Raw genomic sequence first — 22,476 nt, 5'->3', positions numbered from 1 at the left:
ATTAACTTCACATAGATTATAGGTAAGGACCAAAGACACCATGTAAAGCAGACAAACCACATAGTAGAAACCTAAATAAAGAAAACATGAGCATTATATAAATATATTAGATAACTACTAAAACAAAAACACAAGTCATTTTAATCACCAACATTTTTTTTTTATTAAAAAGCAAAGAAAACAAACCAGAGAATGAAAACCACATGGTAAATATCCATAGTAAATGCAACACAAGATAATCAGACAGGGCTAAGATCAAGTATTTAAGTTGTAACCATAAGTGCGAATGGTCTGAACAAACTTGTGAAAAGAAAACTATTTTCAGATTGTCTTATAAGACAAAACTCAACTCTATACTATAAGAGATACTTCGAAAACAAAGTGCAATAAAATTTAAATGATGGGCCAAACTATGCCAGACAAGTGCACATAAAGCAAGCCAGGATTGTGAACTTGATATCTGACAAGACGAAATTCGTGAAGGGAAAAGTGCTTAATGAGACAAAGAAGGACACTTTAATAATAGTGAAGGCCGTACTTCACCGTGAAGATACAAATGGTATCAATAACTGTGCATCAAATAACACAGCAGCAACCTTCATAAGGCATAAATACAGGAGATAAGAGAAACACACGGAAGTACATTAATTAGAACAGACTATAGATCAACTCTCAGTTCAAGACAGGGCAGATTGGAAAAGAAATTATACACACACACTCACACACACATATATAATCTAAACAACATAATCCCAAGGTAGATCTTATGAATACATATTGAACCCTTTACCCTTATGAAAGAGAATATTTCTTCTTTTCAAATACATGTGGAACATTCATGAAAATTGGCCATATGTGAGATCACCGAGAAATTTTCAATAAATTCTTTCAAATAAAAATAATGCAAACCAACAACATTGTCTTATCACAATGTAATAAAATGGAAAATAAAATCAAAAGGCACAAATTCTTTTCCATCTGGAAATAAAATGTTATTAAGCAGTTCCTTAGTCAATGGAGAAATATAAATTGAAATTGAACAGTTTCTTAGAAAAATAATGATTATGAAAAACCCTGTATATCCGAATCTTTGAGATACAGTTAAAGCAAAGAAAATGCATAGATTAAACATAAGAATGAAAACAAAAGTGTAACAAATGAAATATCTATCTCAAAAGTTAAAAGGGGGACAAAAAGTAACTCTAATGAAAGTAGAGAGAAGGAAATAGTAAAAATAAAAGCATGAATGAGTTAAAAACCAAAAGTAGAATTAATAAATAAAATACTTCTGTGAAATAATCAACAAACTGGACCTAATCATTATAAAAGAGAGAAATCACGAGTACAAATGAAAATAGGATGGGGCACCTGGGCGGCTCAGTTCGTTAACCGTCCAACTTCAGCTCAGGTCATGATCTCACGGTTCTTAAGTTCAAGCCCTGCATCGGACTCTGTGCTGACAGCTCAGAGCCTGAAGTCTGCTTTGGATTCTGTGTCTCCCTCCCTCTCTGCCCCCCCCCCTTTTATTCTACTCTCTCTGTGTGTCTCAAAAATAAATAAATATTAAAAAGAAAATAGGACAATGGGAGATTATTTGAGTTATTTTTAAACATCATGAGTCTAAATTGCATAATTCTTCGAAAATATTTTGAAAATCTAGATGATATAGCTAATTTTCTGAAAAATACAGCTTTTCAAAATTGAGCCTGGTAAAGAAAGAAAGCTTGAAAGATCAATTTCCACAGAAGAAATAAAGTATTATAATACTAATTCCAAAAAGCACCAGGCTCAGAAGGTTTTACAAGTGAATACTAATAGCCTTCAAAGACTAGATCATTTTAATGCTATTCAGAGTGTTCCAGAGATATAAAAAGAAGGAAAACTCCCCTAATCTTTTAAAGGACTGTATACATCAGAACAGCTTGAGAAGGATAGGTATTATCTCTGCTTTAAATGTCTGGTAGAATTCCCCAGGGAAACTATCTGGTCCTGAACTCTTATTTATTGGGAGATTTTTGATAACTGATTCAATTTCTTTGCTGCTTATGGGTCTGTTCAAGTTTTCTATTTCTTCCTGTTTGAGTTTTGAAGTGTGTGGGTGCTTAGGAATTTGTCCATTTCTTCCAGGTTGTCCAGTTTGTTGGCATATAGTTTTTCATAGTATTCCCTGATAATTGCTTGTATTTCTGAGGGATTGGTTGTAATAATTCCATTTTCATTCATGATTTTACCTATTTGGATCATCTCCCTTTTCCTTTTGAGAAGCCTGGCTAGAAGTTTATCAATTTTGTTTATTTTTTCAAAAAACCAACTCTTGGTTTCATTGATCTGCTCTATAGGTTTTTTTAGATTCTATATTGTTTATTTCTGCTCTGACCTTTATTATTTCTCTTCTGCTGGGTTTGGGGTGTCTTTGGTGTTCTGCTTCTATTTCCTTTAGGTGTGCTGTTAGATTTTGTATTTGCGATTTTTCTTGTTTCTTGAGATAGGCCTGGATTGCAATGTATTTTCCTCTCAGGACTGCCTTTGCTGCATCCCAAAGCATTTGGATTGTTGTAGAACACATCCAGATGGCCAAACAGGCACATGAAAAGATGCTCAACATCACTCCTCATCAGGGAAATACAAGTCAAAACCACACTGAGATATCACCTCACGCCAGTCAGAGTGGCTAAAATGAACAAATCGGGAGACTATAGATGCTGGAGAGGATATGGAGAAACAGGAACCCTCTTGCACTGTTGGTGGGAATGCAAACTGGTTCAGCCACTCTGGAAAACAGTGTGGAGGTTCCTCAAAAAATTAAAAATAGATCTACCCTATGACCCAGCAATAGCACTGCTAGGAATTTACCCAAGGGATACAGGAGCGCTGGTGCATAGGGGCATTTGTACCCCAATGTTTATAGCAGCCAATTTCAACAATAGCCAAATTATGGAAAGAGCCTAAATGTCCATCAACTGATGAATGGATAAAGAAATTGTGGTTTATATACAGAATGGCGTACTACTTGGCAATGAGAAAGAATGAAATATGGCCTTTTGGAGAGAGTTATGCTAAGTGAAATGTCAGACAGAGAAAGACATGCCATATGTTTTCACTCTTATGTGGATCCTGAGAAACTTAACAGAAGACCATGGGGGAGGGAAAGGAAAAAAAAAAAGTTAGAGAGGGAGAGGGAAGGAGGCAAACCTAAGAGACTCTTAAAAACTGAGAATGAACTGGAGGTTGGTGGGGGGTGGGAGGAAGGGGAAAGTGAGTGATGGGAATTGAGGAGGGCACCTGTTGGGATGAGCACTGGGTGTTGTATGGAAACCAATTTGACAATAAATTTCATATTAGGAAAGAAAGAGAAAGAAAGAAAGAAAGGAAGGAAGAAAGAAAGAAAGAAAGAAAGAAAGAAAGAAAGAAAGAAAGAAAGAAAACTGTATATATCGGGGTGCCTGAATGGCTCAGTCAGTTAAGCGTCCAACTTCCGCTCAGGTCATGATCTTGGGATTTGTGTGTTTGAGCCCCGCGTGGGGCTCTGTGCTGACAGCTCAGAGCCTGGAGCCTGCTTGAGATTCTGTGTCTCCCTTTCTCTCTGCCCCTCCCCTTCTCTCTCTCTCTCTCTCTCTCTCTCTCTCTCTCAAAAATAAAGAAACATTTAAAAAACACTATAACAAGTCATGATCAAGAGGTTTTTATTCCAAGAATGCAACATGGCTCAGAAGGTCTAGAAACACAGCCAAAAACAAAGAAGAAGTTGGAACATCGAAGGTGGCATATCGAGTTAGTGGAGAGAAACAGACTACTCATAAATGATGCCAGAGCTGCTAAAAAAGCATCTAGAAAAAAAACTAATTAGATCCTTACTCCTTCCTTAAAGCAAAATAAATCCTACAAATATTTACATGTAAAAATGAAACCACAAATGCTTTAGAAATAAACAAATAATTATTTTTACCATTTCACAAAATCCAGAAACTATGAAAGAAAATAGTAATAAATTTGACTACACAAAAGTAAAATTTTCTTAATGGCAAAAAAAAAAAAACCATAAAATCAAAGGAAAAATGAAAAACTTGAAAAAATATTTGCTAGCAATGAAACAAACAGCTAATTTCCTTACTATAAAGAGCTCCTAAAGAAGAAAAAGACCAACAATCCATGGAGAAGTGGGTACAGGATGTGAACAATTTAGAGAAAATTCAAATGATTTAATGAATATAACATTAAACTTATTGAATGCGATGATATTAGATGTGGAAAAGATGCTTAACATGCTCATAATAACAAAAACGCCCATTACAACTGCAATGAGATATAATTTTCGACTACCAGATTGGCAAGATCAAAAATGTTATGATATGTGGAGCTATCATGACGATGGGAGTCAGGCACACTCACACATTGCCAGTGGAAGGGTAGCTTCCCACAAACACTGTGCAGATCACTTTGGCAATTCCATCAAAATAAAAAATACACTTATCCTTTTTTTTTAAGGTTTGTTTATTTTGAGAGAAAAAGAGTGCATGCACGCATGCAAGCAGAGGAGAGGCAGACAGAGAGAGAGAGAGAAGGAGAGAGAGAGAGAGAGAGAGAGAATCCCCAGCAGGATCCGCACTGTCAGCACGGAGCCCAACACGAGGTTCAAACTCATGAACCATGAGATTATGACCTAAGCCAAAACCAAGAGTTGGATGCTCAGCTGACTGAGCCACCCAGGCTCCCCAATACATTTATCCTTTAATCCAACAATTTCACCGCTAAGATTTCACCCCATATATGCACTTGCAAATATAGGAAATGATGTACAGACAAGATTATTTATTTCATCATTGTGTGGAAAAGCAAATGGAAAATACTCTAAATATCAAATAGGGAACTCATTAAAAAATTATGTTACAGTCATGAAATAGAATACTATGCCACTGTTTGAAAGAAGGGGTCAACCTTAGATGTGCTAGTATGTAGTAATCCACAAGATACGTATTTGTCTGATTATTATTATTTATTTATTTATTTATTTATTTATTTATTCATTTATTTATTTGCTTAAAACAATAGGAATTTACGCTCTCAGAGTTCTGGAAGCTACAAGTCCGAAACCAAGGTGCAGGGCCATAGTCCATCTGAAGTCTCTAGGGAAGGATCTGTTCCATGCCTGTTTCCTAGCTTCTGGTGGTTGCTGGTAAGTCCTTGGCTTCTAGGCACATAACCCCAGGCTCCCTCTGTCTTCGCAAGATGTTCTCCTCTCTGTGCCTGTGCCTTCAAGACACATTTCTAAGTGAAAAGGTAAAATAATAGTGTGTGGTATATGCAATGAATTATGTAAAAACATGTGCCTGTGCTTGAGTATAAACAAAATATTTTCGGAAGTACATCCAAGAAGTCAGTAAGTGGTAGCTTCTTGGAATAGGAACTGGGTAGCTGGGGAAGAAGTAGAAAAAAAAAAAACCTCATGTTTTACTGTATTTCGGTTTGTATATTTTTAATAGCTGTGTTGAGATACATTTCACACACCGTGAAATTCTGCCATTAAAAGTGTACAATTCAGGGGCACCTGGGTGGCTCATTCAGTTAAGCCTCTGACTCTTGGTTTGGGCTCCAGTCATGATCTCGCGGTTTGTGGGTTTGAGCCCCGAGTCGAGCTCTATGCTGAGAGTGTGGAACCTGCTTGGGACTCTCTCCCTCTCTCTCTCTCTGCCCCTCCCCCACTCGCTTGCACATGCATTCTCTTTTTCTCTCTCTCTCAAAATAAATAAATAAACTTTAAAAAAATGAAGTATACAGTTCAGCTATATTCACATAGCTCTGCAACTATCACCAAAATGAAAACTTAGAACATTCTTAGCACTCCAGAAAGAAACCACCTACACGTTAGCAACCATTCCCCATTTCTAGCTTCCCCACCCCTGGCCCCAGGTAACCACTAATCTATTCTCCATCTCTATTGATTTGCCTATGCTGCACATTTCACATAAATTCCATCATACAATATTGTGTTTGCTGTGACTGGCTTTTTTTCATTTAGCATTAATGCTTTCAAAGTTTACTTACATTGTGGCATGCATCAGTATTTCTTTTTTTTTTTTTTTGCTGAATAATATTCCAATTATATGAATATACTACATTTTTGTTCATTCATAAGTTGAAAGGCATTTGGGGGCTATTATGAATAATCCTGCTATGAACAGTTATGTAAAGGTTTTTGTGTAGATGTATGCTTTTATTTTTCTTGGGTATATACCTAGCAGTGAATTTTTTAACTTATAGTAACTCTATATTTAACTTTTTGAAGAATTGCTGGTGTTTCTTTTTTTATATAAAATTTTTTACTGTTTATTCATTTTTGAGAGACAGACAGAACACAGGTGGGGGAGGGGCAGGTCGAGAGGGGGACACAGAATCCAAAGCAGGCTCCGGGCTCCAATCTGTCAGCACAGAGCCCAACGTGGGGCTCAAACTCATGGACTGTGAGATCATGGCCTGAGCCGAAGTCGGATGCTTAACTGAGCCACCCAGGCACCCCAAGGAATTGCTAATGTTTCAGAGTGACCACACCATTTTCCATTTATGCATTTTGAACTCTGAACCATGTGCTAGTAGTACCTATCCACAACAATTAATAAAATATTTTTTAAATAAGTTAGGGCTGTACACATTGACTTGGAGAAATTTCCATTGTGTATGATGAAGGATATAAATTTCCTAAACTTCATAAACTAAGAAAAAATATGTATAATGTGCATACATATTATGTATATGTATATGTATACATATTTGTATAATATTAGCCAAATTTCATAAACGAAGACAAATATGTATAATATGATTACACTTGTAAACTGAAGACCAAAAAATTTGTGTGCGGGTGCATATGCAACTCGTATCAGTTATAAATGCTTTTGGATGCAAGATAACAATACACCAGATTAGCAGTGGTTTAAACAAAGGAGTTTGTTTTTCCTCCATGAGTAGTAGTGTGAATAGAGACAGTTTCTAGCTCATTTCAGCAGCTCAGTAGGGCTCTGAAAGACCTAGACCCTTTCTATATTTCTACTCTTCCATCTTTTTCATTGGACAGCCATAAGATGCCTACAGCACCTACAGACATCTTATGAGCATTCTGGGCAGGAAGAAGGGCTCTAAATGAGTCATCAAAAGTTTTCCTGGAACCCCCACCCGTAGCTAACATCTCCTTGGCCCAAACTGGGTCACGTGGCCACCTCTAGCTTCAGGGTAGGCTGGGAAACACAGAGAAAGGATTATCATTATGGCTTGGACCAATCATGACCCAATGCCAGGACTAAGTATACTGCATTGCAAATAAAGTCAAGATTCCACTAGCAAGGAAGAATGGGACCACTGTCTGAGACTCTGTACATGCAAATGAAAGATAATTATATGAGCAGGAGGAAGCATATGGAAGGGTGCACACCCCTGTGCTAACAAGGCTTTGGAAGGGTGGAAGAAGACAAGGCTGAGTGGGGGAGGGGTGGCAATAAAATGGTGATGCAGTCATTAAAACAACAGCTAAGGACTCAGAAACTAAGCCTAGAAAGCAGGACACATTCTAGCATGCACTGAGTAGAACAAGGCCAATGTGAAACACACTGGAGTTACTATCAGTTTCTTAAAAATGAGGAATTGGAGACTCAGAGACTGATGTCAGGAACCCATTGAATGTCTTTGGGTCTATATCCGTGTCATGATCTACAGTAAATGGAACAGAGTTCCCATTTTAAAAACTTGAGTAGGAACTACAAAAAGGACCCTTTGGAGCTCCAAAACCATCTTACAGGAATACAGAGGGGGGAGAACATGGCATATATACAAAAAGAAAAGCCTCAAAAGTAAGGGGCCACAGGCAACACAATAAAACTGGGAATGAAGTGTTTTAACCGGGGGAATGTACAATGGTGTCACATGTTTTCGCAGAGACTGGAGATCCTCCAACATGGCTCGCTCAGAGATGTCTCCCAAGTCTGATCATTGTGTTTTCTCCCCATGACGACAGAGACAGGGCCAGAGACTCTAAACCAGTTTGGAATAATAGAACTAACGTAGATGGGGTGCATCGGGATGCCTGTAGGGCCCTACCTCATGTCCTTTCTGCCACATGTCAGATTCCAGCTGTGGCATTGGTGGCCAGTTCTGTGATAGCTTCACTTCGCTTCACTCTAACAGCATCTTGCCCGAGGGGCGTATTGTGTTCTTTGCTTTCAGCTCTGCAATTTCTCCAGAAAGAAGGAAGAGTTTACTTAGCCTGTACCAGTAGGAGTTTACTTAGCCTGTAGACAAGCAATAGCAATTTATTGCATAATAGAATGGTACACTTGGGATCAGGCCCAACAGTCCTATCCAGACAGCAATTCAGAGAGCAGCAGTAAGACTCCAAAACCGGTGGCCCAAACTCCCATGCCACCAGTGCCTCTTCCTAAACTCACCCCTGTGGTCCCATGGGACAGGTGGGCTACCCACTACAACTGGGGACCGGAGGAAGTAAAAAGAAGTCTCTAGATTGCTTTATGGGTCAGTAGGCCCAGTTTGTTGGTGTGAGCTCAAAACAGATGGCTGCCACACTGTACTTTCACTTAAGGATGGCCCCAAAGGATGGGGATGGAGGTCATGCATGGCCCATTGCTGGACTCCCTCCCATCAAGGTTGGTCCTAGCTCCTGCCCTGCTCAATTCACAGCCTAATGGCAGCACAGACTAACACTGAGCCCTCAGTATGGTACCATCCCTCAAGGAGACCAGCCAGCCATTAATGGCAAGTTGAGATACACTGTACTTCTATTTTGGAAGAGGCAGTAATTCGTTCTTACTGCAGTGAATACCTCCTCTGGATATATCTTTGCCTGCCCCATCCACAATGCCCCATCGGTATTTCCATCAGATGGATAACATGTTTGATTTACCAAATGACATCCCCCATGACTTTGCCTCAGATCAAGGGACGCCTTTTTATGGAAGAAGAGATATGACTGCTTCTACCAAATATTGCAGTGCCCAATATCGATTGCTATCCTCATAGACATGGTGGGATGTCCTACTGTGGGCTCAGCTGAAGTGCCTGCACAGAGACAACTGAGCAACTTGAAGTGCTGTCTTCCAAGAGGCAATTCATGTCCTGAGTCTATAGCTAATACAGCAAGCACTTTGTGCCCATAGCTAAAATATGTGGGTCCAGAAACCAAAAGGTAGAAGTAGGAGTGCCCTCCACACCACTCCCAGTAACACGCTTACAGAATATGTGCTTCCCATCCTTACAATTTTAGGTTCTGTGAGGTCCTTATTCCAAAGAGGGGAATCATTTCACCTAAGCGAACATAGTGAGAGTTCCACAGGAGCCACAATTAGTGCATCATCATTTTGCGCTCCTCATGCCAATTGACTAAGAGGCAAGGAAAAAATAGAAATTACTATAGGTGGTGAATTAATGATGGCCCAAACTGCCCCCGTCAAGAGGTGGGATCTATTTTTCCTCCCCCTTGGATCTGGGCTGTGCCTGTAACTACTTTGACCAAGAGAATACAGTGGAAGAGATTCTATGTTAGCCCCTGAGATCCCCTTCAAGAAGTCCCCTATTTCCTTTAAGCTCTTTTTCAGTTATCTATCCATCTGAGCTCATTGGCCGATAAACACACAGGCTGTGGTATCTCTTAGACCAGGACTGCCAATATCATTCCCCAAAGATCTCCCTGATACATATTTCATTGGAGTCCAGCTCCTTGCAGTGTGATTGTCTCGTTACTATCATTATCATTTTTTGCCATAGCATAGCAATTCCTGTGCCATGATGTTTAACAAATTCTGATGTTTAACATGTCCACAGAGTTATAGTCATTAGCAGCTGCGGTTTCTGCTACTGGGAACAGTGAAGGAAGGCATTCTTCTATGGAACACCATTACTAACTTCCCAGGGAATGGAAAAACACCTCTGTTGATAATAGTTGGCTTTGAGTTCAAGCAAGGTGTCAGGAGCAGCAGCTTGGGGAATGGTTGCTGCCTGCTAATCTCAAATCAGGATTGACATGTGCAGCCTGCTCTATTTCCACTGCAGACATTTCACTTGAAATAGCTACACCGATAAACAAAATAATTGTAAATATATATATTTTTTCATATTACATGTGGGAATGATTTGCATGGAAGACTCCTTAAATGGAAAATAAAACATCACCATCCAGCTCTAGTCAATACTATATTATTGCTTTTATGGCAATTAACATCCCACTCTGGGTTAGTCTTGTTATTGTCCCTGTTTTTGTTACTAAAACTAATGACCCAAAATCAAAGACATGACCCATGAAAGAAATGATTGAGAAGCTGGACTTCATTAAAACTTATAACTTCTGTGCAGAAGACACTGTCAAGAGAGTAAGAACGCTGGGAGAAAATATCTGATGAAGGACTGGTATCCAAAATATGCCAAGGGCTCAAAACTCAACAATAGGGAAATGAACAACCCAATTTAAAAAATGGGCCAAAGATCTGGACACCCCATCAAAGAAGATACACTGATGGAAAATAAGCAAGTGAAAAGATGCTTAACATATGTCATGAAGGAATTACATATTAAAACAACAATGACCTACCACTACACATCTACTAGAATGGCCCGAATCTGGAACATTAGGATAGCACCAAATGCTGGCGAGAATGTAGCACAATAGCCATTCTTCAGACATCCGTGATGGGAGTGCAAAATGGTATGGCCACTTTGGAAGACAGTTTGGCAGTTCCTTACAAAGCTCAACATATTCTTACCAAGCAATCCAGCAACTGTGCTCCTTGATATTAACCCTAATGAGCTGAAAACTTACGTCCATACAAAAGCCTGCATACAGACATTCATGGCAGCTTTATTCATAAATGCCAAAACTTGGAACAACCAAGATGTCCTTCAACATGTGGATGGATAAATAACACGTGGTACATTCAGACAGTGGAATATACCCCTCGGCACAAAAGCCATGAAAAGATACAAAAGAAACTTAAGTGCATATTACTAAGTGACAGAAGCCAATCTGAAAAGGCTACGTGCTGCGTGATTCCAACTATATGACAATCTACAAAAACAAAACCATGGAGATAGGAAAAATGTCAGTGGTTGCCAGGGCTAGGAGGAGGGAGGGATGAATAGGTAGAATACAGAGGATAATGATGGCAGTGAACGTATTCTGTAAGGTGCCGTAATGGTGGACACATGTTGTTATACACTTGCCCAAACCTATAAAATGTCCAACACCAAGAGTGAACCCTACGTAAACTATGGACTTCGAATGATAATAATGTGTCAGTGTAAGTTCACCAGTTGTAACAAATGTACCACTCTGGTGCAGGATGTAGATAGTGGGGGAGATTGTGCCTGTGAGGTGAGTGGGGGATGGCAGAAGGCAAGAGATTTATATACTTTCTGTACTTTCCACCCAATTTTGCTATGAACCCAAAACTTTTCTAAAAAAAAAATAAAGTCTTTTTTAAAAAACTGCAGAAGAGGCTTATATTTTTATCTTCACATTCCTGCTTTTTTGAGGCCCTGGGGCTGTTTAGATATTAAGAAGCTCTTTCATATAAGATTCTTGGGTGACAGTAGAAAAATATAGCTTCAAACTATATGAAAAGAGTCAGCGACAGCTGAGTCCACTGACCAAGGCTGACTAGTTCTTTTTTATTTTTTAAACAATATTATTTTTTTATTAAAAAAATGTTTAATGTTTACTTATTTTTGAGAGAGGTGCAAGCAGGGGAGGGGCAGAGAGAGAGGGAGACACAGAATCCAAAGCAGGCTCCAGCCTCTGAGCTGTCAGCACAGAGCCCAATGTGGGGCTTGAACCCACAAACTGTGAGATCATGACCTGAGCCAAAGTTGGACGCTTAACTGACCGAGCCACCCAGGCGCGCCCAAGGCTGACTAGTTCTACTACTACCTGACTGCATATCCATAATCAAACCAACTTCCTTGCATCTTTCACCTTAACCTGATGTGAGCATATTGGGCTACACAGTTCTAAAATCAGCCGCATTTCAAAATGGTGATTCTTTTATTTTCATTTTCCATTTTTTACATCCAGAGAAAATGTGGTATGGTTTCAGGGTCACCGTCACACTGGACCCAATAATTCTAGAGAGAATGTACTTTGGAAGTCAGGCAGCTGCTTATATTAGGTAAATACGAGGAAAGATGTTGCAGGACTAGAGACTTACATTTTTAAAAAACGTGTAATGATCCAAGAGACATCACCCAGCAAATTTGGTACTACTCTGTCCGTCACAGAGGAAAGATCCAGAGCTGATGAAGCATCCATTGTGATTCACCCAGAGAGGTTCTCAAGGACAGATTTCCCCCCAGTATGGGAAGAATCAAATGATTCAGTCTGAAGGGACATGGCTGTAACAGAAGACACGTGGAGAAGATATTTATGAGATGGAATGAAAAAGAGCTGTGGACACTTACCAGATTTTATATTCTTAAGAGGTAAAAAGAGGATTATACTTTGAAAAGATAAACAAATTAACCTGATTCATCAGGAAAAAAAGAGAGATGACTCAAATAAATAAAATCAGAAATGAAGGAGGAGAAATAACAACGAAACAACAGAAATACAAAGGATTATACGAGAATACCATGAAAAGTTACATGCCAACAAATTGGACAACCTAGAAGTAATGGATAAATTCCCAGACATATAACCTTCCAAAACTGAATCAGGAAGAAATAGAACATTTGAACAGACTGATTCCTAGCAATTAAATCAATGAATCAGGAATCAAAAACTCCCAAAAAATAAAAGCCCAGGACCAATGGCTTCCTAAGTGAATTCTACCAAACATTTAAAGAGGAGTTAATACCTATTCTTGTCAAAGGATCCCAAAAATAGAAGAGGTAGGAAAGCTACCAAATTCATTCTACAAGGCCAGCATTATCATGCTACCAAAACCAGTTGAAGACACTACAAAAAGAAAAAAACTAGAGGCCAATATCTCTGATGAACATAGATACAAAAATCCTCAAGAAAATATTAGCAAGCCAAATCCAACAATTCATTTAAAAAAATCATTTGCTACAATCAAGTGGGATTTCTTCCAGGAATGCAAGCGTGGCTCGGTATTAACAAATCAATGTGATACATCACATTAATAAAAGAAAGCATTAAAAAAACAAATGATCATCCCAATAGAGGCAGAAAAAGCATTTGACAAAGTACAACATCCAGTCATGACAAAAAAAAAAAACAAAAAACAAACACTCAACAAAGTAGATTTAAAGGGAACATACCTCAACATAATAAAGGCCATGTATGAAAAACCCACAGCTAACATCATACTTAATCATGAAAAACTGAGAGCTTTTCCTCTAGGATCAGAAATAAGACAAGGATGTCCACTCTCACTTTTATTCAACATAGTACTAGAAGTCTTAGCCACAGCAATCAGACAACAAAAAGAAATAAAAAGCATCCAAATTGGTAAGGAAGAAATAAAACTTCCACTATTTGCAAGTGACATGATACTATATATAGAAAACCCTAAAGACTCTACCAAAAAAAACTGCTAGAACTGATCAATGAATTCAGTAAAGTCGCAGAATGCAAAATTAGTATACAAAATTTTGTTGCATTTCCATATGCTAATAATGAAGTAGCAGAGAAAGAAGTTAAGGAAACACAGGGTGCCTGGGTGGCTCAGTCAGTTAAGCATCCGACTTCAGCTCAGGTCATGATCTCACAGTTTGTGAGTTCAAGCCCCACATTGGGCTCTGTGCTGACAGCTCAGAGCCTGAAGCCTGCTCCGGATTCTGTGTCTCCCTCTCTCTGTCCCTCCCCTGCTCACACTCTGTCTCTTTCTCTTTTAAAAAGTAAATAAAGATTTAAAAAAAAATTTTTTTTAAAGAAATTAAGAAAACAGTCTCATTTACAATAGTACCCAAAATAGTAAAATACCTAGGAATAAAATTAACCAAGGAGGTGAAAGCCTTGTACTCTGAAAACTATAAAACACTGATGAAGAAATGGAAGATGACACAAACAAATGGAAAGACATTCCATTCTCATGGATTGGAAAAATCAATATTGTTAAAATGTCCATACTACTCAACTCAGTCTACAGATTTAATGCAATCCTTATCAAATCAAAATACCAGCAACATTTTTCACAAAACTAGAACAAATAATTTGTATGGAACCACAGAAGACCCCAAATAGCCAAAGCAATCTTGAGAAAGAAGAACAAAGATAGAGGTATCACAATCTTAGATTTTAAGATATAGTACAAAGCTGTAGTGATCAAAACAGTATGGTATTGGCACAAAAATAGATACATAGAACAATAGAACAGAATAGGGAGTCTAGAAATAAACCACTGCTTATATGGTCAATTAATCTACAACAAAGGAGGCAAGAACACACAATGGAGAAAAGACAGTCTCTTCAACAAATGGTGCTGGGAAAACTGGATAGTTACATGCAAAAGAATGAAATGAGCACTTTCTTACACTATACACAGAAATAAACTCAAAATGGATTAAAGGCCTAAACGTGAGACCTGAAACCACAAAACTCCTAGAAAAAAATAAACATTAATTTCTTTGACATTGGCCATAGAAACATTTTTCCAGATATGTCTCCTCAGGCAAGGGAAACAAAAGCAAAATTAAATTATTGGGACTACTCCAGAATAAAAAGCTTTTGCACAACAATGGAAGCCATCAGCAAAATTAAAAGACAACCTACTAAATGGGAGAAGATATTTGCAAGTTATTTATACAATAAGAGGTTAATATCCAAAATATATAAAGAACTCATACAGGCTGACTCAGAACTCCTGGCTGACTCAGTCAGTTAAGCACCCAACTCTTGATTTCAGCTCAAGTCATGATCTCATGGTTTGTGAGTTCGAGCCCCTTAACATGCTCTGTGCTGGCAGCATGTAGTCCACTTGGGATTCTCTCTCTCCTTCTCTCTTTGCCCCTCCCTTGCTCTCTCTCTCTCTCTCTCTCAAAATAAAATACACATTTAAAAAAAGATACAACTCAACACCAAAAAAAATCCAATTAAAAATGGGCAGAGGACACGAATAGACGTGTTTCCAAAGAAGACCTACAGATGGCCCACAGACACATGAAAAGATGCTCAACATCCCTAATCATCAGAAAAATGCAGATCAAAAGCATAATGAGATATCACCTTACAGCTGTCAGAATGGCTAGAATCAAAAAAACATGAAACAACAAGTGTTGGTAAGGATGTGGAAGAAAAGGAACACATGTGCATCGTTGGTGGAAATGCGAGTTAGTGCACCCACTGTGGAAAACAGTATGGAGAGTCCTCAAAAACTTACAAATAGAATTACCCTATGATCCAGTAATTTCACTACTGGGTAGTTACCCAAGGAAAATGAAAACACAAATTTGAAAAGACATGTGCACCCCTATGTTTATTGCTGCATTGCTTACGGTAGTCAAGATATGAAGGCAACCCAAATTTCCACCCAGAGATGAATGGGTAAAGACGATATGGTACGTATACACAATGGCATACCACTCGGCCATAAACAAGAATGAGATCTTGCCATTTGTACAATATGAACGGACCTAGGGGGCATAATGCTTAGTGAAATAAGTCAATCAGAGAAAGACAAACACCTTATGATTTTGCTCGTATGTGGAATTTAAGACACAAAGGAAAAGAAACAAACACAAAAATTAACTTTTAAATACAGAGAACAAATCGGTGATTGCCAGAGGTGGGGTGGATGGGAGGATAGGTTAAAAAAATAAAGGAGATCAAGAGGACTTATCTTAATGAGCGCTGAGTGACATATAGAATTGTTGAGTCATTATATTGTACACCTGCAACGAATCCAACACTCTTTGTTAATTATACTTCAGTTTTCAAAGAGAGGATTGCACTTGTGGCAATGGCAGAATAACAACTAAAACCTCTGGATAAAATCTAAAAAAACAAATATTTGGACACGCTGGAGAAAGTCCCAAAGCAGGAAGAAACTTAAAAACTGTTCTCTTTAGGGGCGCCTGGGTGGCTTAGTTGGTTAAGCGTCCAACTTCAGCTCAGGTCATGCTCTCACTGTTTGTGAGTTTGAGCCCCGCATCAGGCTCTGTGCTGACAGCTCGGAGCCTGGAGCCTGCTTCAGATTCTATGTCTCCCTCTCTCTCTCTGTCCCCTCTCCCTCCCCCCCCACCTCACCTCTGTTTCTCCCAACTCTCAAAAATAAACATTAAAAAAAATTTTTTTAATGTTCTCTTTCTAACAACAATGACAAAAATGTTCTCTTTCTGTAATATCTCAATCTCTCTCTCCCTCTCACTCTCTCTCTCTCTCTCTCTCTCTCTCACACACACACACACACACACACATGCACACACACACAACTTTTTGCCTGAGGGCAGGCCTTAGTCAGCCACCACGCAAGCAGTGATAACTCAGAAAACCTCAATCTAGGAGGCATGAATAAGAGGAGTTTAGGGTGACCAAGCAGTTGAAAAACAGGGTGGAGGCAGGGACATCATGAAAAGAAGAGATCCACAGAGGGAGAGCCCTACATCTACATAAACTCTGCTTAATCTCTGGCTGTCGCTGACCTGTGGTTTCACAGAGCAGATTTTAATCAGTCCAATGAAGAATAAAATAACACAGCTAAGATTTCAGTTGCTGCCTGCCACAGAAGAGATAGAATTTGGAGTTTGAATTCACTTAAATTTTTTTAATGTTTACTTATTTTTGAGATTGGGGGAAGGGCAGAGAGAGGAGGAGAGACACAGAATCCGAAGCAGGCTCCAGGCTCTGAGCTGTCAGCACAGAGCCTGACATGGGGCTCAAACACGAACGGTGAGATCATGACTTGAGCCAAGGTCTGATGCTTACCTGACTGAGCCACCCAGGCATCCCAGGGTTTGAATTCACTTAATTCACTGCTAATAAAGAGTATAAAAACAAAATCAAGAATCTTCAGAGAAATATAATGAATCCAAGGTCTTTACAACATCTCATTCACAAAATCCAGGATATCATCCAAAATTACTAGACATACAAAGACACAAGAAAATGTAATCCACACTCAAGAGAGAAGGTAACCAACAGAAACATTAACCCCAAGAAGACCCAGATATTGGGATTGGCAAACAGAATTTTAAAGTGACTATTATAGGGGCGCCTGGGTGGCTCAGTCGGTTGAGCGGCCGACTTCAGCTCAGGTCATGATCTCACAGTCCGTGAGGGCTGTGAGTTCTAGCCCCGCATCGGGCTCTGTGCTGACAGCTCAGAGCCTGGAGCCTGTTTCAGATTCTGTGTCTTCCTCTCTCTGACCCTCCCCTGTTCATGCTCTGTCTCTCTCTGTCTCAAAAATAAATAAATGTTAAAAAAAAAAAATTTAAAGTGACTATTATAACCATGATTAATAATGTAAAGAAAAATATGTTTGTAATAAACTAACACATAGGAAATCTGAGCAGTGAAATAAAAACAATTTAAAAGAACCAAGAGGAAATTCTAGAACCAAAAATTAAAGTCTGAAGTAAAAAATACATAGCCGATTGTACATAACAAAAGAGTTATTGAGTTTAAAATGTATCAATAAATAGGGAGCACAAAGGAAAAAAGATTACAGAAGTAAACACAGCCTCAGTGGTCTGTGGGAAAATGTGAAAAAGCCAGGAGAAGAGAGAGAAAATGGAAAAAAATATTTTAATGAACCAAGACAGAATATGTAGAAAGTAAAGTGTACCTAGGCATATCATACTCAAACTGCTGAAAACTAAAAATGCAGAGAAAATCTTGATCAAAGAGAAATTACATAATACATGTACAGGGGCAAGGCTACAAATGACCTCTGGCTTACCACTTGAAAAAGACAGAGGCCAGTGGAACCACATCTTTCAAATGCTTAGAGGAAATAAAATTGTCAACTCATCATTGTATATCCAACAAAAATATCCTTCAAGAATGAGGCAAAATGAAAACATTTTCTATAAACAAAAGGTAAGAAAATATCACCAGCAGACCTGCACTACAAGGAATCCTAAAGGAAATTCTTCAGGCTGAAGGGAAACCATACTGGCTAGGAACTCCCCATTAAACCTGCCACTAACATTGTAAAACAGTTATGACCAAATATCACCAGGAACCCATTTCTCTCCCGATGGAGGTATAAAATATTAGGTAATCATTAGTGTGGTTTACAAAGTATTTCTGGTTTTCTTCATTTTAGGCATATGATAGAATTGCCAATTCTACTTTTGGGGGTTGGGTGTGGCCGTATGATTTGCTTTAGTCAATGCAATGGGGCAGAAAATGTATTAGAGTGTACATTTTGTCTCATTTCCTTTTTCTGGCCTTAATAATCATGCAACCACAGGGATGGTATAGACCCTGGGCAATCTTTGATGGATAATAGAATATGAGTGAGATTTTGGGGGGTTGTTTGTTACCACAGCATAACCTAGCCTATCCTGCCTGATACAGAAAGCAGTACCTAGAAATGGTAACACCACCACAAAGGAAAATATATGGCACGGCTTAGGGGGCAAGCATTCAACTGCAGAGAGACTGCTGTGTTGGTGCCTGGAAGGTGTATGATTCAGGCTTGCAATGGCAAAATGTGATTAAACCATCCCTGTGATAACTTGGAAGGTAGGCAATTTGTCCAATCAAAACTCTTTCTTTCTGACAAGGAATCCAGTGGACAATGTTCAAGAAAGTGGATATGCTGTCAGCATTTGTCCCAAAGTGAGGGTATATGGAATAGTGTGGACATGAGAAATGACCTTTTTTTTTTTTTTAAAGACCTTGAGATTTGGAAGTTTGTTGTTGTAACAGAAGTCAACCCATTTTAACAGATAACAAAATGTGCCACTACCACTGCCCCCAGTCATGCTCATGGGGTATGGCCGTGGTTGGCAGGCAAACCACTCTATTTTCACCAATGGAGCACAAGCAGGTGGACGATCCAGGACTGTGGGAACATCTATGGCTACTTATAAATGGAAAATATTCCTACTTCTAGCAAAAGGCTGAAATCTATGCTTAGGGTTATTCTAGACAAAGAGTGAAGGGCAGAGGAATATCCACTTGGTGGGTTCCCAACTCTGATACCCTGCCAATTCTCTCTGTTTATTGAAAAGAATTCAAACAAAAGTCTAGTCCCAGAGAAAGAGTCATTGCTAATATTGGCAGGTTCTAAAACAATGAAAGCCCAGGGAGTATAATAGTATATAGTTATATACTGTGTGATCCCATCTTTGTTGTTAAGAAGATATACTTCAGTGTGTACACATTTATACAAAAAGTCTAGAAATGTCCGGAGCACCTGGATGGCTCAGTCAGTGAAGCGTCCAACTCTTGATTTTGGCTCAGGTCATAATCTCACAGCTCATGCGATTAAGCCCCACATCGGGCTCTGTGCTGACCGTGCAGAGCCTCCTTTGGATTCTCTCCCTCCCTCACTCTCTCTCAAAATAAATAAACATTAAAAAAAAAAAGTCTGGAAATTTCTATCCCAAAACGTCAACAGTTAACTACCCCTAGGATTAGAGGTGACCTCCATTTCTCTTTTCTTCACCTGTACGCGCTCATTCTTCTAAAATGAATACAGTATTTGCGAAATAAAAACTTAAAAAAAAAACATAATGCAAATGCGACAACCACAAAAACAAAACTTTGGGAGAGAACAAGTCAATAAAGTCAGGAATCAAATGATCAACATCTAGGAGAAAGGCACAAGGCCAGTATTACGCAGAGTGGCCTGGCGGACACAGACGTTGAGCGTGAACGCAGAGAGAATTCTGTAAGTATGCAGGCAGGGACTTTTCCTTCCCTGGTCCTGCGAATTTACCAAGAGAAGAGGATGTGTTACTACAAGTTGGTTAGCATGAAATTTTCAAGGTTCTGCGCGAAACAAAAATGTGAACGCTCTGGGGTATTTTATGAGTTATAGTCAAAACCACCCACATCATACTCGATGTCAATTAATGAAGCTGTCCTTTCATGCAGCACATTAGGAAAAAAAAAAAAAAAAAAAAATGAGACAAAGAAACCAAGTGTAGAATTCCCGGTCCTGAGTCCCCCTTACAAAGCATCTCTTACAAATGATCTATTTCCACCATCAGCCAACTGTGGAATCCTGCCTGAACTCCTTTCTCTCACAGACTCATTCCCTGTGCAGGGGTGGCCAAGGTGGGGCCTGTAATGTGGGACCCCTCAAGCTCCAAAACCCTGACAGGCTCCAACATTATAGAACCTGAGTCCCGAATCCTGGAAATACTGTCCGTCTCACGGTTTGTTGGCTGAAGAGGGGTTTCAAAAAGCCGTGATAAATGATGGACCCCAAACAAGCCTCACTGATTGAAAAGTGGGGTAAAGCTGGTGTTGCCCAAGATGCAAAGCAAAACCCATTTGTGAAAGAAGTAGGCCCCTTTCAAAGACATAAATCATCCTTCCTGGGAATACATTTCCTGCCATACTTTCCCTCTGAGCTTTGTTGTTCCTTCTTCTCACCATCAATAAATAAGAATTGTTTGTTACATATGTAACAACTTAGTGTTTTCCTTCTAAACCACTGTGCTCTGTGCGTTAAAGGGCACATATTCTTTCCACCTGTTCTGATTGTCATTGGTGTTATTAAAGGGGGAAAAAAACCCGCTTTCCACTTGGGTTTATTCAGAGAGAGTTAACATCTGATTTTACATGGAACTATTTAAAAGGAAAAGAACAACATGGCCTGAAGCACTTCTAGCATAGGGTGTGGAAGTATTTGATGTCCTGGTGCTTGTTCATAAAAGAATGTTGTTTTGAAATGTGCAGTGAAGTTAGGGAAAGAGATCCAAAGAAAGTTCCCGTTGAGACAAAATCAAATCAACCCACCGCCCCCCCCCCACCAAACACTTCCCTCTTGGATCAGGAGGCCCCTTGGCTCTGGGCCCACCATCTGTGCCCAGGGAGGCCTCAGCCTTGCTGCCAGCAGTGATGTGTGAACACGGGTTTGTCACAGTCAGGGCGCTGATAAAGGCGATTCATATATCGGGACCCACAGAACAGGGGCGGCCCCAGTGGCCTGGCCCACACCACTACGGGTCCAAACCTAAGTCAGCCAGCACGCGTGGGAAATAAATGCCTCACTGCCGGGGAAACCTGACAGACCCCAATCGCAGTCCTCCAGCTCAGCGTGCTTACCTTATCCTAGAAAAGGCGGACCTGCCAGCTTTGTAAGGAAACAGCCCATCTTGCCCCGCTTCTGTGTTTCTTCCTGCACCTTCCAAAAAGCTCCCTGTTGCTCAAAACCCCTCGGGCAGAGCACCTCGCTGCCTGTGAGGCACGGTGCTCCCCCACTGTGTGGATTGTTTGCTCGTGAAGAGAGGACATCAAAGTCATTACTAACTTGTTTTATTTCTGTCATTGGTCAGCACTGGCAGGCTGGAGGAGAGACATTTGTCCGTGCCGACTCAAGAGTCTCTGAAGGTCTTCCGCAAGAGTGAGAATTGCCCAGTTGTCCTTCCTGCAGGTTCATGGGTTACTCTTTAAAGCCAAATGAAATGTCTCGAGCCCCCAGCCAGGGCCAGGAGACACTAGCCCGGTCACAACAGTTCAGGCTGTGCCAAAAGCTCAGCCTCAGGAATCAGACGTTAATGCAGAATTTTAAGAATCAAAATTCATGCAGAAAATCCACCATGAGTAAATTCCCAATGTTACAAATAAAGGCAGGATCCAAAACAGTGCATTGCTCAGTTGTATCAGAGCCGAAGGCAAAAGGAAAAATCAGTCATGTACTGATTCCCTGTCTTTATTTAAAATTTTGGTGTTTCGTTCATCACAGGTTTTTGTATCTTGGTTTTTTTAATGTTGCATTGGAATATGGTTTCTCTTGGGACGCCTGGGTGGCTCAGTCAGTTGAGCATTCGACTTCGGCTTAGGTCACGATCTCACGGTTTCTGAGTTCGAGCCCCGCGTTGGGCACCACGCTTAACAGCATGCTCACCCGCCTTACCCCATCCCAACCCTGATCCTTGTGCTGGGAACTCACGGGACCCAGCCCCCTAGCCGCCCTCCCACACTTTCAAGATTCACCTTCCCAGGTGGTGAGGGGAGACCGGGTTTGTTAGGAATCTGTTCCTGGGTCAGCGGGCACTCAGCCTGTCCCTCTCTCGACGTCTTGCCAGCCCGCCTCTGGCCTCTGCTGCAGGTTACTGCCCTGACGTGCACCACCGCTGCCCATGTGCTACTGTGCGGGGCCCAGTCTTACTTCTGGTCTTGAGGAGAGAGGATGGGGCCACAGTAATTACTGCGCTGGCAGGAAACAACTTTAAACCGGTAGCTTCTAGTCCTTGCCAGAGGCAGCCTGCCTCAGACCCTGGCAGGAACTGCCAACATAAGACAGTATTGGGGGGGGGGTCCTTCAATGCCACCTTTTCCCCAGGACCCCTAACTCCTTCTCAAGGTCTCACAGATAAGGCCAAAGTCCTTCTCTTTTCCATGAC

At 40.1% G+C, this 22,476-nt stretch overlaps 1 protein-coding gene across 2 annotated transcripts in view; it reads left to right on the top strand.

Moving 5' to 3' along the window:
• RPGRIP1L (RPGRIP1 like) overlaps positions 1-21,716 on the top strand; it is a 122,978-nt gene extending 101,262 nt beyond the window's left edge. For both annotated transcript variants that reach the window (XM_042918165.1, XM_042918166.1), the window contains exons 31-32: positions 5,050-5,173; positions 21,406-21,716. The gene's annotated coding sequence lies outside the window, so the exon portion shown is untranslated. The remainder of the gene's footprint in view (positions 1-5,049; positions 5,174-21,405) is intronic.
• The last annotated feature ends 760 nt before the right edge of the window (positions 21,717-22,476 follow it).

This window comes from Panthera leo, chromosome E2, assembly GCF_018350215.1.
Source record: "Panthera leo isolate Ple1 chromosome E2, P.leo_Ple1_pat1.1, whole genome shotgun sequence".
In the NCBI taxonomy this organism is placed as follows: Eukaryota; Metazoa; Chordata; class Mammalia; order Carnivora; family Felidae; genus Panthera; species Panthera leo.
This window is presented reverse-complemented; position numbering and strand designations above follow the sequence as displayed.